Source organism: Ovis aries, chromosome X, assembly GCF_016772045.2.
Source record: "Ovis aries strain OAR_USU_Benz2616 breed Rambouillet chromosome X, ARS-UI_Ramb_v3.0, whole genome shotgun sequence".
Classification (NCBI taxonomy): Eukaryota; Metazoa; Chordata; class Mammalia; order Artiodactyla; family Bovidae; genus Ovis; species Ovis aries.
Genome location: NC_056080.1, coordinates 113,852,838 through 113,863,167, shown reverse-complemented (window position 1 = coordinate 113,863,167; position 10,330 = coordinate 113,852,838). Strand labels below are relative to the sequence as shown.

At 53.0% G+C, this 10,330-nt stretch overlaps 1 long non-coding RNA gene across 1 annotated transcript; it reads right to left on the bottom strand.

Annotated features, from left to right (window-relative positions):
* Nucleotides 1–1,605: 1,605 nt before the first annotated feature.
* Nucleotides 1,606–7,650, bottom strand: LOC121818216 (uncharacterized). Its single transcript, XR_009598913.1, has 3 exons — nucleotides 7,518–7,650; nucleotides 3,471–3,560; nucleotides 1,606–3,358 (listed from the first exon to the last, which is right to left on the bottom strand). It is a non-coding gene; the product is annotated as an uncharacterized LOC121818216 (long non-coding RNA).
* Nucleotides 7,651–10,330: the final 2,680 nt, after the last annotated feature.

Here is a 10,330-nt window from a genome sequence, read left to right as displayed (position 1 = left end):
GGGCTGCTGAAAAGATTTGGGTGGTACACAACACCTTGGTCTACAAGAGCCTCTCCCTTCCTGGAGCCTCCAGGATTCTCTGGCTGCTGGCATCATCAGTCTGTCGTCTACGATGACACCCACTGTGTGCAAAGAACACCCATTGTGTGCAAAGTCTGTGCTATATCTGGTACCCTAGAGGTCCAAAAGAAGCAGAAAGGCATCTCCTTCTCAGGGAGCTGGACATTAGGGTGGCAAAGTGGGCAAAACGTGCCTTTGATAGTCAAAGATGCGCCATCCTCATGTATTAGCTATGTGATCTTGGGCAGGTGCTTATCTTCTCTGAGCTTCAGTCTCCTGATGTGTCAGATGAAGCTAGGGGTGGTGGTAAAGGTCAAATAAAACACACTTTGAAAGCTCTAAAGCACCCTACAAAGGCAAGGAAGGGATGCTCACGTTAAGTGGGGTGGAAGTGGGAGAGATGACCCTGATGGGGGGAAATGAATGGGCACCAATGATGAGGGCACAAGCTATCCACCGGAATGTTAAAGGAGCTTGCTGCAAAGGGGCTAGCAGAGGCAGGCGAGGGTGCGGGGTGGGTTAAGTCCTACCCGGGTTCCACTTGGAGGTGGGTCTGAGAGGAGAGCCCCCTAAGAAAAGGTAGTCAGGCAAGGTGGAGAAAAAGCCATAATTTCTCTCCTTTTGAAAAGGGCTTGCGATGGTCCTTGTTGCCTTAATCATGCCCATGTGAAGAGAGGCCAGCAGTGGGTGAGGAGTTTTGTCTGGGGGGAGGGGGTTGCCTGTCAGCCCTCGAAGGCAGCAGCTGGAAGCGCGCCGCTTGCTCGCATACCACGCCTGCAGCGTGCACACGGCTCGCTGGAATGAGCCCGGAATGTCTCCTCTCCTCGCCCTCTGCAGACAGAGGAGAGCCGAGGGGAGCCAGGCACGCTAATGGCAGCTGCAGACCTGTAGGCTTTTCGGTCCCCTTGGAACTCTGGTGAGGGCTGCCTAGGCCCAGATGACCCCTGCCCTGCCTTTTTTGCTCAGCAGCCACTCAGAGGTGGGGTCATCCTTGTTTGCTAGGTGGGTGTTGGGGGGAGAGTGTACCCGGGTATAGCTAGTGATGGCACGTGTTTCAGGGATGCACCCATCCTGTGCATGTCGTGTCTGCATACAAACATGTGTCATACATGTGCACGCTCCAAGTGGCATGAATGTGGGATTGCCATTTCTGCTCCTGTCTGACTTTGGACCTTCTCAGCTGTAAAATGAAGAGACTTGTAGCAGAGCCTCTCAGAGGGCCCTTTCAGCTCAAATGTTCACTGTTTCTGCATGTAGGGCTGTGGCTGCTTAAAAAGTCAGGAAGGGCAGTGAAAAAAAATTAGCCAAACCAGTTGTGATGTTGGTTGCTGACACTTCAGATGTTTAGGTTTGAAGATTCAACTTTCAAAAGGCTAGTTACTTGGCATGTAACGCCTGTTCACTTTCCAAGGAGTGGTCTTACACTCATACCCGGACTGTGGCATGATAGTGTTTGTCGATTTGGTCTGTATTTACATGTATGTGAGTGTAACTATGGGTGCGGGTTTAAATTGCATCACAGAATATTAGATCCTGGAGGTCATCTAGTTGAATCTCTTCCATTTCTGGTTCATTTATTCAACAGCCTTTTTGAGCCAGGATCTGTGTGGGGAGCTGCAGAGATAAATAAGACATAGTTTCTGCCCTCCAGGAGCTCACAGTCTAGCAGGGGGGAGAAACATGTAAACAAATAGTTACAATACAATGTGATAATAGAGGTATAAATCCTACTCTATGGGAGCCCAGAGGAAAGACCAATTAATTCTGCCTGGAGGTGTCTGGGGCAGAAACTGCAGTGACAGTCTCACAATCATTCTACATCCAATGAGTTTTTACCTTCACTTCCAAAATATTCATCCTTGTTCTCCTAACCAGCCAGCTTTCTTCTCGGGAAATCTAGGAACTCCTAGTGAGCTGGGAGAGAGAAGTTCCCAGCTGGGAGCATAAGGCTATGAGGGGAGAAAGAGCACTGTGGGCCATTCTAATGGCCCATCTGCACAACCAGAAAAGGATTGGCCAAGTGGCATGCTAGGGTCAGTACCGCCCACTGGGAGCCACTGTGACACACCCCTCTCAGCTCTAGGCCAGGGAGAGGCTCAGGTGGGGATAGCTGAGTGAGGAGATGGGTCAAGGATGGGGACTGAGAGGGAGACCAAGGGCTCTGAGACTCCACCCTTTCTTGCCTGGCCAAAGCGGTATGTGGATGGAGAGCGCCTTCAACAGGGCGTGCCCTTCGCCTTTTCTGCCTGAGGAATGGGGCTGCGCTAGGCATCCTCTCCCTGGCCCCAGGCGGCCCTGATGAACGGCAGTGCACGTTACTGAGATGGTTGCTAAGGATAACGGGGCAGCCTTAGTAGGTGCGGAGGGCAGATTAGAGAGAAGCTAACTGGCGGAGGGGAGGGGAAGACCGTAACCCTGGTTCCAACCTCTGCCCTACCTGCCCAAGAGATAGCTGCGGGAGGCTAATCTCCAGCCCTCAACCTCCACCCCACCTAGCGTCCTTCTTCATCTCTGCGGGCAGAAGACAAACCACCCTCCGGGCCTACCACCACCCACCCACCCGCGGGGCGGGAGCACTCCCTCCCGCTCCCACCCTTGGATCCCTAAAGCCTGGAGATGCTATGGCGAAGGAACCCTGGGAGTGCGCCTTGAATGACCCCCAAACACATCTGGATTTTTGGAGTTCAGGCCAGCCCCCGAAACGGACCCCAGGGAAGTCGGCCAGAGGGAGGGGGCGGGGTAAGGGAGCGGCAGAGCTGAGCAAAGGGCCTGGCGTTTAGGACTCCCGGCCCCACGACTAGGACCGTCCCAAACTTCCTGTTTCTTCCGGCCGCTCTGACCCCGGGGCTGCAGCTCCGAGATAGCTCGGGGCCTGGAAGTGCATGCTGGGTAAGCGCAGACGGACGGAGTAGGCGAGCTGCTCACTGTCGCTGTCGCTGTCGCCGCGGCGCAGGGCCGGTGTGGGCGCTCGCTCGCTTGCCTTCCCCGGCGGTCACGCTTTGCATGTGGGCTGGGCAGCGGGCAGGTGGCAGGGAGGCCCCCGCGTCCAGGGCTCTGGGAGGAGCCTGAGCCGGGGCGGGGGTGGAGGGGGAAGGGGAGGAGGCGGCCGGTGGGGCGGGGGTGTGGGCCGAGAGTTTCTGCATTTTAAAGGGAAGCCGAGTCGGCCGCTTCGGAGGCCGAAGTTCCAGCCGGCCTCGCCGCGCCGAGTACACGGACTCCTGGAGGGGCCGCGTAACCGGCTCGGCCCCGGCCGGGCCCGAGGCTCTCGCTTCCCCTGAAGCCCTGGCGGGGGGGGTCGCTTAGGACGAATAAAAGGAAGTCCTTTACTCTGCAAGAAGGAAATTTAACGGAACGGGTGACCACCACCACCCCCCGCCCCCGCAAGATGAGCCAGATTTATGAACAAATACCTGACTTCAGAGAGAAACCTAGGCGATCCCAATCGTGGCAGGGTGACGGCAGGAAAGGACAAGATTTTCCTCAGTCGCTGCATCCTCAGGCTAGACGGCATGAAGTGGGGGGTGGGGGGGGGGAGCTGAAACAGACGACTGCTATCCTGAGGCGCCTTCTCCCCAGCAGCCCCACTCCTCCCCAATGCTGCTACCTAGCTCCCACTTCGAGATGCCAGGGCAGAGGAGGCACCAGGGAAGGATCGTTAACTAGGTAAAGATGAGATTAACACCCCCCCGCACCTGAACCATCGTTTGTGGCCAGACCCTCTGGATGCCATCGCATCTCCCACTCCCGTCACCTCTCAATAGTCCCCACTCTCTGGATCCGCCACAGATCTGCGTGGCACGTCGATGAAATTGGTAGTTATGCTCTTGGTCTGGAGTCGAGGTTGGATATAGGACGGGTCAAGGTGGGAGGTAGGACACACAGGGGCCCACTTCACAGATTATTGCTCCCATTATGAAGATAAAGAAACTGAGGCAGCCCAGAGAGCTTAGACCTTTGCTGAACTCACACAAGGAATTAGTAATAGAGGTTAAAACACACGTTGGAGATGGGAGGCAGGGGTGATGTTTAAGACTCAGATTAGGCAACCAACAAGTCTCTCCAGACTCCATGTCTCCCATAGCTGAGTGCTGCCTTAGCAATCCTCTCTTAACCTCTCTGATGGCACAACGCACTTAGGGTTTTTTTGTTTAGTTTGTTTGTTTGTTTGTTTTAATCACGTTTCTGTCACCCATGCTATGCTGGACTATGAGTATCTCAGTGACAGGATCTTGATATGTATTATGTTATCTCAGTGCCTAATAAAGTGCCTGGCACATGGACATCATTCAATAAATGTTTCTTTCTTGAACAGTAGAAATCAGGAGTCCAGACTCCCAACTCTTTTCGAGTGAGAATGCTCTCTTATCTACCCATATACCTACACACCTGGCTTAGAAGTACTCCTTAAGGGGTAAGATCTTTCTATTGTCACATACCCCTGATGCTGGAGTCTGCACTTAGAGGGGCTTTCAAAAGTAGACACAGAGGGTGGCTGGTTAGCTCACCTTGCCAGGGGCAGGCTCAAGCTGCCCAGTTACAAATCTGTTATGTATGTTCTGTACTCCGGTGCCCTTCTCCCGAATCAAAATATACCAGGCAGTGCAAACATTTATGCAAATGAGCCAAGAGTCCTGCTGCTTTCAAAAATAAATGATGGAGCCGGTATCAGTAGTTGCAGTGTGTCTTGGCAGGGCTTGGAAGGGGCCCTGCCCGCCCCTCGCTAGTTCTCTCGGGAAGCCAGCACAGTGAGAAGCAGTGTCCCCTACCCCTGTAGTTTCCCCCTCCTTTCCAAAACTACAAACAGCCACAAACCACATGGCCCACAAGCAACAGAGATTTGTGGCCTTTGGAACCTCCCAGGGCAGGGGTCAGTCAGGAGGTCAAAGGGGGTGTAGGCATCACACAGTCCAGAGTCATTACTCTAATGCCCTCTGGGAGAGTTTCAAATCAATGGACCTATTTGTCCTCCCTCCAGGGAGGACTGGGGGTAGGGCAGTGGGGGTCCATTATCATGCCCACCCCCACCCCCATAACACTGCCTCCATGAAGCTCACTCCAGGCCTGGTATCCTGCAAATCTCCCCACTACCAGAAAAAGCAGAAACCGGAAGTGGGACAATTTCTGTGGGGATGGGCAGGCAGGATGCGTTCTTTGGATTCTAGGTTTAGGAATCTAGGAGTCTGGACTTTTATTTGGGAGTCTGTCGCATTTGAAATGGCAGTGCAGTGACCTATGGGCCACTGTTGACCTGCCACATTTTTGTAGCCAGCCAATTTCCAGCAAGATTGTGCCCTGGCCCATGATTATCCCTGTTCCTTCTGGGAGAGTTTTAGAATCACTCCCTGTGGGAAAGAGGTGAGATAGTACAGTGAATGGTTGAGGGCCTGAACTTGGGCGTTGGCCAGACCTGGATTCCAAACCCAGTGCTGCCACTAACCAGCTGTGTGGCCTCTTCAAGTTACCTTCTCTGAGCCATAGTTTCCTTATGTGTTAAACCAGGATAATAATAGTACCCACTATAGGAGACTGTTATTGGGTTAAATATGATATGTACTGGGCTTCCCCGGTAACTCAGAGGGTAAAGAATCCACCTGTAGTGTGGGAGACCTGGGTTCAGTCCCTGGGTTGGGAAGATCTCCTGGGGCAGGGCCTGGCAACCCCCTCCAGTATTCTTGCTTGGAGAATCCTATGGACAGAGGAGCCTGATGGGCTACAATCCATGGGGCCAAAATGAGTCGGACACAACTGAGCAACTAAACACAGCACAGCACATGATGTGTACTATGCACTTGGCAAATTCTTTTTTTAAACAAAAGTTATTTATTTTACTTTTGGCTGTGCTGGGTCTTGGTTGCTGTGCAGGCTTTTCTCTAGTTGTGGCCCGTGGGCTCAGCAGTTATGGCTCGCAGGCTCTAGAGCACAGGCTCAGTAGTTGTGGCACACGTGCTTAGTTACTATTCAACATGGGATCTTTCCCAGACCAGGGATCGAACCCCTGTATCCTGCATTGGCACCCGGATTCTACCACTGAGCCACCAGGGGAGCCTTTGGCGCTTTCTTAAACACTCAATAAGTTGTAGCTGTGGTGACCATTCTTATTTAGTGTTGTTGTAAGTAAGCAATGTTCTGCCTGTTACGTATCAGACCTAGGGCATTTCTCAAGTCACTCCCTAAGATCCTGGAGAGATGAAATTGCTCCAGGCACCCCTCCCTTTCCAGTATTTGCGTAATCATTATCAGGATTGACTTGGGATGTACCTAAGATGCTGCCAGGATGGCATTGGCCACAGGTAATATCATCTGAGGGAATTTAGCTTTGTTGACTAAAATGGTTTTAAGTGGTCAGCTGGGGGCTCAGGGGAACTCTCCCTCCCTGGGCTCTAAAATACAGACCCGTGGTATCTAGGGCCAGGCTAGTACCTCGGCTCTAGGCACCAGCTAAGTGTGTATTTACAGTGAGGCAGCTTTGAAAATGTTTTGCCTGATTTACTTGATAACTTCGATCTTTAAATGGTCTTTGTTTAAAAATTTACCCTGGTGTGGAGTGAGAGAGAGAGAGAGAGAGTTCACTTTTAATTTCAAATTTTGGAGGCGGGCACTAGTAGGCCGGGGAGCAGCGGCTCCCTCCGTGCTGGCCAAGATGGGCAGGGACACACAATCTGGTTCTGCCAGAAGTTCAGGAATATGTAGCTCCAGCGCTGCTTTTGCAGGGCACTTTCATGACACTTTTGGATTCATCCTTTTTTTTTTTTTTTTTTTTGGTGAGTTTGTACTGCAAAGGGGAGGGAGACTGAGTCCCACCAGCCTCTAGCTCCCTGAGGTTGGAGACCTTGTCATCAACCCCCATAGGACCAGGAGCCTTCCGACGGCGGGGTCCTAGTCTCCCCAGTTAGGCTGGCGGTTCCCCAGAGTGGGAACCGAGAGCCGCAGCCTCGGTCCTCGGAGCATCTTCCCCTACCGGCGTCCGGTGCCCTTGTTGGTATTCGAGGCGCCCCAAGGCTCAGCACCCGCGGCAGAGCAATTGGCGCGAACGAAGCCGGGAAAGGATGATGCCTCGGGGGCCCTAACTCCCCAGACCTCTGCTGGGGAGGGGAGAGGGGAGGTGCACGCCGCCAGCGGAGGGAGGGGCCACGTGGTGGGGAGCTGCAGAGGGGGCGCCCCCGGAGTCCGTCTAAGACCTTTTGTCTGTCCCCTGCGCAGAAGCCCCCTCCCCAAAGAGGGATGGCATCGGGGAAAGAGGGAGGCAAGGCGGTGGCGGGGTGAGGGGGAGGCGGGGGCGAGAGGGGAGGGGAGAGGAGCGGGAGGGAGCACCATGGGGGCTGGGAGAGGCTGGAGGGGTGGAGGGCCGGAGGCCGAGCCGAGAGGAGCGGCCGGAGCTGCCCCAGAAGGCAAGGAGGAAAAAGCGGAGGAAGGAAACCCATCCTGCCCCCAACCCCCGAGTGTCTCCTGTTACCAACCGAAAGGTGCTGCCTCAGGAAGAGGTGATCGGAGCCGTTGAGAGCAGTCGGTCACGTGAACCGAGCCGAGAGAGAGCGAGAGGGCTGGAGAGCCAGTGCGAGAGCGAGCCGACAGACAGACCGACCGACAGACAAAGAGCCCGAGAGAGAGGCCGGCGGGGACCGCGAGAGGAGGAGGAGCCGGAGGAAGGGCAGCGCGGCCCCGGGCCTCCCCCTCCCCTTCTCTCTTCCTCCGCAGCCTCAACTCTCCGGTCTCCCACTTGGGGAGCCCAGCGAGCGAGGGAGGCAGCCCTTATTCCCCTCGCTGTCTCACTCTGCCCGTGCAGCTGGGCTTGACGCTTCCCATTCCCGGAGCGACAAAATCAGCTGTAACTGGGCCTGGTAAATACTCCTTTCTAGATTGCAAAATAAGGGCAACTCCCTGTTATCCGCAGGGGGGCTTCCCAGGGGATCTGGGAATCCGGAATCTGCTTCCCTGCTCTCGGGAAAGTCCGTTGGGACCCCGCGGGGTGGGCACTGTTGTCCATCGGCAACGAGAATGGAGGCTTGGGTGAGGAATCCACTGCGCCGGGCATTGTGCTGGGTCCAGGGGGCCGCTGAGATGGAGACGGCTGTGCCCTCCCTCCTGGGGAGTGCCTCCACTCTAGAAGGAGAGGGGCTCACAGTGAGACAGTCAGAGCTGACCCTGAAAGGGGCTTTACGAAGCGCTAGCAAAGAGCTAGAGGGAGTATGGAGGAAGAAGTGACCGAGGAACTGCAAAGCTTCTTGGAGGAAGGATTTGAACATGGCCTTGAAGGCCAAGGAGGGGTTTGGGGGATGCAGGTACAGGTGGAGGAATTATTCTGAACAGAAGGGCTGGAGCCAGGCTGGGTCCTTCTGGCAGGAATATGCACTGGTTCATAATTATAAAGGTAAATCTGCTGTTTTAAAACAAATTGGATTGTAAACATTGCTATTTTTTTTTTAAATCTAATTGCAGGCCCTACTGCTGGCCCCTTGTTCATGCTGATTACGGGGAATTGGCTGTAATTTTACAAAGTGCTACCAGTTCAATGAAAACTTTCCTTAGCCCGCTTTTTCCATCGGGGAAGCACGGGATAGGAGGAAATGAAGTCAGTATCCTGTTCCCTGTCCCCCTGCCCCACAGGGCTCCTAGGTGGCCACCCACTGACAAGTCTGGACCAAGGGCACAGAGAGATTTGCCTTGGCCTGCCCTCACCTCTCACTGCCCACTGGGCCTCACCACTGGGCTCACTGGGCAGGGATTCCAGGTCCTCTGAGCAGCTCTGGTGTTCCTTGGCTATCCTAGGCCTTTCTTATTGGTATATTAATCATGTAAATTCCTTTATCTTTTTTTTTAGCTAGCAAAATGCAGTCAACTCCCTGTTATTCTCAGGGTCTTCCAGGATGCTCTGAGATTCCAGTATCTCCCTGACCTTAGACCCCCTCCCAGGTCCAGCCCGCTAGGAGCTGGGGCCTGAAAAATACAGGGGTGTTTTAGTGGAAGGAAAGACGTGGTAGCTACAAGCCTTGGGTGGCAGGCCCTGTACATGAAGTTCTCAGGATTAAGTATATCACTTGAGATATGGCTGACTGGGTTGCTCAAGGCAAGGGGACCCAAGTCTCATAGGAAGGCTATGGTCCAAATGGCATCCTCAACATTCCGGTGAAAAGGCTGTCCCTTCCCCAAGCGCTTTGCAGACACAGGGCATTTACATCATCAGCATGATGAACTTTTTCATGACTGTTACTCATTTGTTCCTTCATTCAGTCCTTTATTCCACAAACATCTCTTCAGCATCTGTGTGCTCCTCTGTGTTCCGGGCTGGGGACCGAGTCCCTCCCCAATGGGAATTTCTGCTCTACTGACAGAGAGATCACAAATTCTGAGAACAGGAGAGAATGTGTCCCTTTGTTCCTGATTCAAGAAGGATTAATTAGTCAAAGAAAAGGACAGTTGGGGAAAGGTAGAAAGCACATGTTCTTTGTAAAAAAAAAAAAATTGGAAAATAGAGAAAAGAAGAAACATAACTTTTATTTTTAAAATACATTTATTATTTATTTATTTTTGGCTGTGCTAGGTCTTCCTTGCTACATGGGCTTTTCTGTGATTGCAACAAACGGGCCTACTCTCTGTGGTGTGAGCCTCTCATCGTGGTGGCTTCTCTTGCTACAGAGCACAGGCTCTAGGGCACATGGGCTTCAGCAAGCTGCAGCACGTGGGCTCAGTAGTTATGGCTCCTGGGCTCTGGAGTGCAGTAGTTGTGGCACATGGGCTTAGTTGCTCTGTGGCATGTGGGCTCTTCCCCGACCAGGGATCCAACTGGTGTCTCCTGCATTGGCAGGCAGATTCTTTACCAATGAGCCACCAGGGAAGCCCAGAAACATAATTCTTAGCCAGTAACTTTATTATACTACTTCTGAGCTGTATGGCATTGAGTCTCTGGGAGATGTTGTGTAAAGACATGTGATAATTTATCTAAGTAGAATGCCAAGCCCAGGCCTGATATTTAATAGGTCCTTGATAGTTTGCCTGTACCTAGTATTGTTTTTTAATATTCATTTTAATTTATGTATTTATTTGGCTGTGCTGGGTCTTAGTTGGGGCATGTGGGATCTAATTTCCTGTGTGCTGGTGCTAAGTTGCTTCCGTTGTGTCTAACTCATTGCACCCCTATGAACCATAGCCTGCCAGGGTCCTCGGTCCATGGGATTCTCCAGGCAAGAGTACTGGAGTGGGTTGCATTTCCTTCTCCAGGGGATCTTCCCAACCCAGGGATAGAACCTGGGTCTCCTGCACTGCAAGTGGATTC